Genomic DNA, 6,000 nt, shown 5'->3' on the forward strand with positions numbered 1-6,000 from the left:
TATTGGTTTGCAATAAGCTCCATAGGAAAACAAAATCTCATTCATTTATGTAAGGTTTTCTGCAGAACATTTATTGCATTTTCATGACCAATTACATGTATTTCTATGTAATGATGGACATGCCAGAGGCTAACCCCTTACCTGCTTTTTGAGCAGAAGTGCATTTCCATGAAGTTCCATCATCCATCCTGTGACATTTTTGTGCTTTTCTGACCATATTATAAAGTTATTGTGAGGCCTGCATTATCATAAGTAGGATATCATGAGGATACTCTCTATTTCTATAGAAGCTGGAAATGCTATTTCTTCACTATCCTGCAATACTAGCTGAACTTGTGTTCCTCTGGAAAATACTCCCAAGCTTTTCAGTATTTTTCTTGTAAGTCTCCTCTTTTTCAAAAAGGTGCCTTAGTTGTAAGTCCCAGCTTGGCTCTGTAAAAAAAGGAGTTTAGAATATGCCTTATAAAAGTCACTTCAATAGCTAAATGTGTATCATAGAGGGCTTTTTGCAGCCAAGTAGGCAGGGTGCCCCCCTTCAAAATGCTGGACTTTATACTTGCCTTTTCCATTGGATTAATATTGACAGTCCTGTCCCTGAGACTGGAATACTTTTGGGGAGAGCATTTCTTGTCTGAAATACAATTTGAGTAGTATTTTATTATACTGTGACCCTGTGAGTATACAATCAGGAGGGACTCCTAGGGTTTATTTCAGCTGATTATAGAACACACAGCAGAATACAGCCAGTGACCTCTGTAAATGATCACATATTTGACTTTTGGATAAGAAGTCATCCAGTCATAAATGATTTATCTGAAAGATTCTATCTGATCTGAGACTGAGCTTCACTCAGCTGTGTTAAAAAAGCATGTAGCAATATATAGTCACATACTGTAGTACTTTAGAAAATATATTTACATTTTGAATTCTTTACATATATATGGACTGGATTTTGAAAGCTAATTCAAAGTGAAATCACATTTTTTAACATATTTTTTTTAAAGCCCTTTCTAAAAAATCTGGTACTCATTTTAAGATGATATCCTGTATTTAATATGAATTGTTAATATTGTCTGTGTAGCATAATTACAAAACTTTACTAAGATGTGGCACTCAAAAAGAAGTGTCCTTTTAATCTTCATTCCTGCGGTGCAAGTACAATGTGCATGACATCAAAACTATCTCTTCAATTGCCATTTTGTTTATAACATGGTTTAAGGAAGTGACTTCAAAATGTTTTGAATATGCAAAGAGGAATACATTTAGCTAAATAAAAACATCTTATTTTTTAATTTCATTCATTAATTTCATTTTATTTCATTCGCCTGGTGTCTGCCCTTTTTGAAAGTACTAGGCTATCACACATCAAGGCTCCATTCCTTTCACATGAACTACTCAATTCAAATATCTCATTTAATCATTTTTAGGCTGCAGCTTAATGTCTGTGTTGCTAAGTAATCTAAACTCTTCTCAGAACTTGCTATGGTGTCAAGGTCCCACACATTAGTTGGAGAAAATACCTCTTCAGTGCAATTTCTTGTTAATCACTCGGAGTTTAACAAATGTGCATTTATCACAATTTGTATTAGGAATTTGAAAAGTAAGAGAGAAAAATAATCACTGAGCAAAAGCGACCATGCAAGTAAACTCTGAAAAAAATTATTTTCCAACCTATTTTAATATTTACTGATTAGCCCAATTCTTTGGGACACTAATGATGGCAACCTAATGTATATTAGAAAAAAAATATAAGCTTTTATTTATTTTAGTCTCTATCATTTAAGATGCTGATTATATTCATAGGAAGGAGAGAATTTTCATATTACACAGGGCTGGACACACAGGTAACCCAAGTCTGAAGCATGTGTTTAATTTCCAACAGTCTTACCTTAGGTGCCTCCTGCCTTGTGCAAAATCTTCTGTGCACCCACAGAGAAGAAGCAGCTGAAGAATCAGAGGAGTCCTTCAAAAAGAAGTTTTCAAAGCCTGCATGTGGGAATTAAAAGCCAAAAAATGCACAAAGCACTGCAGAGAGTAAAAAAAAATCATCCCTGCACTCCCCTATGGCTGCAATGGAGAAGAGCAAACAGAATAGCAGAAAAGCATAAACATTCTAACCAAAATCATTCCCTGCAATGTATGTAGAGAACAGATGTGGACAAGGATTGCTATGAAAAGGTTTCAGTATGACTATAAGCCCATTACCCCTAAAGCATTTATAATTGATTTCAGGATTTAAGTCCTGTAAAAATTTGCTCACGTGAGCAGTTATATTTTTCTCTAAGCTATCTGGCCAATTATAGCCAAAAATGTCAAGCACTGGCATCCCTTACTTGAGAAGGACTGAGAGTAATTCATTCTGACCTACTAGTAGCATAACTCATGGAAAAAGGGTGCTATTCCTGCTCTATAATTTTAAATTCTTAATCCATTTCAAAGACACTAATGAATATGATAACAGGTACAGTCAGATGAGTAAACAGCTCTCTGCATTTTTAATTAATTTAATTAATAATACCTACAGAATACTCAAGTCTGAAGACGAGGCTTCCACTGAAATATTCATGTACTTGTAAACAAGGAAAAAAATCCTTATCATCTGAGCTGGACAGGTCTTTTCCTGTAGTTTTCAGACCTTGATATTTTATTGACCAAACTCCTTGCTTTAGACTTGAGCTCATGTTCTCTGAGGAAGTACAAGTGGTAATTATGCAAGTCTTTCCTTCCCTGTCATAGGCAACATTCACAAGGAGAATTTACAACCTTCAGCTTTCAGATATGGAGAGTGGTTGTTTAACTTCAGTGAGAATAACTCTGACTGGGTGAATGGCTCAGAATTGGAACAAATCCTCAAGAAACTGGCTGCCTGGGCAGCCCTGGGAGTGAGTTAGGATGTTTTGGGTTTTTTTGCCTCTTCTTTTTTCTGTAGTATCCCCAACAGAAAGATTGGTCAGAATTTGTTTTAGAAAACAGATTTTTTAAATATAATGTGTTTTACCTTCAGGCAATAGCAAATCTATCTATAGCAATAGCCAACTAACCTATGGACTGAATGATACTTATGTATTCATAACAGTTACTATGGGATAAGTGACCAGAATGTAGAGACACTACAATGAGTGACTGTGTTAAGAATTGGTAGGAGCAGAGTGCTGACCTAGAAACACAGTCAGGACAACCATAAACCAAATACATTGTAAATGAACTTCAGTAATGAAAACTAAGATGTATTTCATTATCACAAAGCATTCAAAAAGCCAGGCAGTTTGTTCATATGAATTCCATTTAGCTCAAATTCTGATACATGGAGGAAATGGTTTGGCCCCACGCTCCTTTAAACATAAGCATTTGCTCCATAAAGAATCAAATGGGGCACATTCAGAAACTTACTTTTAATCAATAATCTTTCAGGTCACTTCAGTAAAGTTTGGATTGGTCCCTTAATGCACCCCCTTGTCATGACTGACAGCAATCCTGCCTTCACAGGTTTGGTTGATCTGAGGCTAGAGAAGGTACAGAGGGCAGGAGAGTTACACACAGGGAACATGGTTGGTCCATTATGATCACATTTCTGTGACCCTCAGTGGATTGTAATAAGGATCTTTTTATTAAAACAAAACAAAACAAAGTAAAACTGTAAGAGCTCCAGGGCAGATCTCTGTTCTCTTTTGGCCTGTGTTAACCTCTAACCAAAATCTGGCCGTTTAAAAAAAAAAAATGTACTTCAGCTGTTTTTCTTTATTTTTGGAAGTTTAAAATGAAATATAAAGCCCATAATAAAATACATATGAGAACACAAATCAATAGACTTGAGAAATATGTTAAGAACTACCCAAGAATATAGGTCTTCATTAACACAGGTTTTCTCCTCATGAAATTCAGAAAATGCTCTTAGTTGCTTGAACGTGTGTTGTTGTTCATGGTATTTTTTGTTTCTATGGTAACCAGAGTGGTAATTACAGCAATATTAGACAACAGTAATCAAGAAAAAAGAATCCAAAAACTTATTGCAAAAGAAGACAACTAAGAGCCAAAACAGAGGTGTTTAGATGATGGTGTAATTTGCTATAATAACTGTTTAGCTGCATATTTGGCAAGCCCTGGATAACTCACTTATGAGTAATGCATTTGTCCAAATTACATTCAAATAAAAACTAGTTACCATGTTACTTATCATGCATTCTGCACAGATATTTCCTCTCTATCGATTTTCCCACGCCAAGAAGACTTCTCACTGAACTCAGGTTAACAGTGGATTGATGCTTATTTCTCTTGTGCAGCCTCTCAAAAGCTGGTTAGGCAATGTGGAGCCACACATCATCAGTCCTTCACTATCTGGAGCTATCTGACTTCCTTGTGCAGCCTCCCACCCTCCTCTCTGCTGCCTGCTCCATCTGGAGGGAGCTGGCTGCTCTCCTCCAGCCCCAGCTCCCGGAGTGCAAGGCAGCCTGCAGCTGCCAGAACATCTGCTGTCTCCTGGCCTCATTGGGGAGAGGACCAAAAGCAGGGCCGGTTTCAAGTTGGACAGTCGCCTCCATTGGAAACTAGAGAAGTTCAAAGTTCTGGGATTTGTCTTGAGACTTGTAGTTATGTGGGAATATATGGGATAAATATCTGTAACACGAAGTCAAGCGCACATTTCAAAGGGACACGTACCTTGTTTTGGGGATCCGCTGGCATTTTGCCCGCTCTTCCCCCGCATTTGTGGTGATCTGGTTTTAGGATAGGTTCATTCTGAAGAAAGAGTAATTTTGAAGAGCAAGGAGTGGAACAAATGTAAAAGTAAACAAAATCAGTCCTTGTTTCTGCCCCCATCAAGTGTGGGCTTCTCAACCGGGCTGCTGCTGCACCAGTGCCATACCAAATCTGTAGGTTACTACAGTGTTGTGGGCTGAATGCAGGAGTTGCCTCTTCTTTGAAAAGGTGAATTTGAAAAAGAGGTGTCTTGTCTGAAAAGTTAGGAGCATGAAATAAAGTTACTCTGATCTCACAGGAGGAAAATCTGTACAGCAGACCCATATCAGCTGTCCTTTTCATGTGTGGGTCAAATCATACCCTGGCGACATGCAGAGCTCTCACTGACTTCATAATGGGAACTGTATTACTTATTTAGGGCTGACTTGGCTTTATTTAGAATGATTTAATAGATTCATTATTAAAAGTTTCATGTTTTGGAGAAGCAATATCAGCAGGTGAAATACAGCCACGGGGTTCTTTGACCCTCCAGTTTGTACTTTGACAGGTTTCTGCAGAGGGCAGGACACAGTGTTGGGTAATTAGTGTGGCTCTTCCAGAATCAAATCCTGGACCCGGAGCCCAGTGTGAACAACCAGGAGATTCAGTAGGTGTTCTGCAATTGATTTGATCCAAGTCATGCTGTTTGGGGCTCTCTGAGTGTGTCTGAACTGACATGTTGGCTTGAAACACAAGCCAACACATGGCTTCATCCCCCAAATGTCCCCCCATTGCTTATACTTGTGCTTGCCCAAACCTCAAGCTACTTTGACTTAAGTCCGGAGTGAAAAAACAGGCTCTCTTGGAAGAAACCTCAAGCTCAGAAGAGGCTGGCTCTTATTCAGGCTCTTTTCTATAGAGCTGGAGAAGCTCTTGACTGTCTGAACTCAAACTTCAACATGAAGGGCTATGTTCCTGGAGCCAGAGCTGCCCCCTGGGGAGCTCCCTCATCCCGAGGCACCTGTCAGACACAGACACACTGATCCCACCCCTTCCCCTGTGGACCTCACAGCCCCTTTCTACGAAGGCAAGAGGGGATTCCACAATTAAAAGAATCTTACAAAAAAAGGGGCTCAAGAGCCTTTTGTAGTTTCCCCAAATCCACTGCCATCCTCCTCTATGTCCTTAGTACAGGGCACTGGCACGTGCTGTCCCCTTCACTGCTCAGGGAGGCAGGAGCTGTGATTCATGCTGAAAATAGAATTAAAAATGTGTTTCCTATGGAGTGGGCTGGAGAATCCCCTAACATGGGTACTGCCTGAATAC

This window comes from Calypte anna, chromosome 12 (assembly GCF_003957555.1).
Source record: "Calypte anna isolate BGI_N300 chromosome 12, bCalAnn1_v1.p, whole genome shotgun sequence".
Classification (NCBI taxonomy): Eukaryota; Metazoa; Chordata; class Aves; order Apodiformes; family Trochilidae; genus Calypte; species Calypte anna.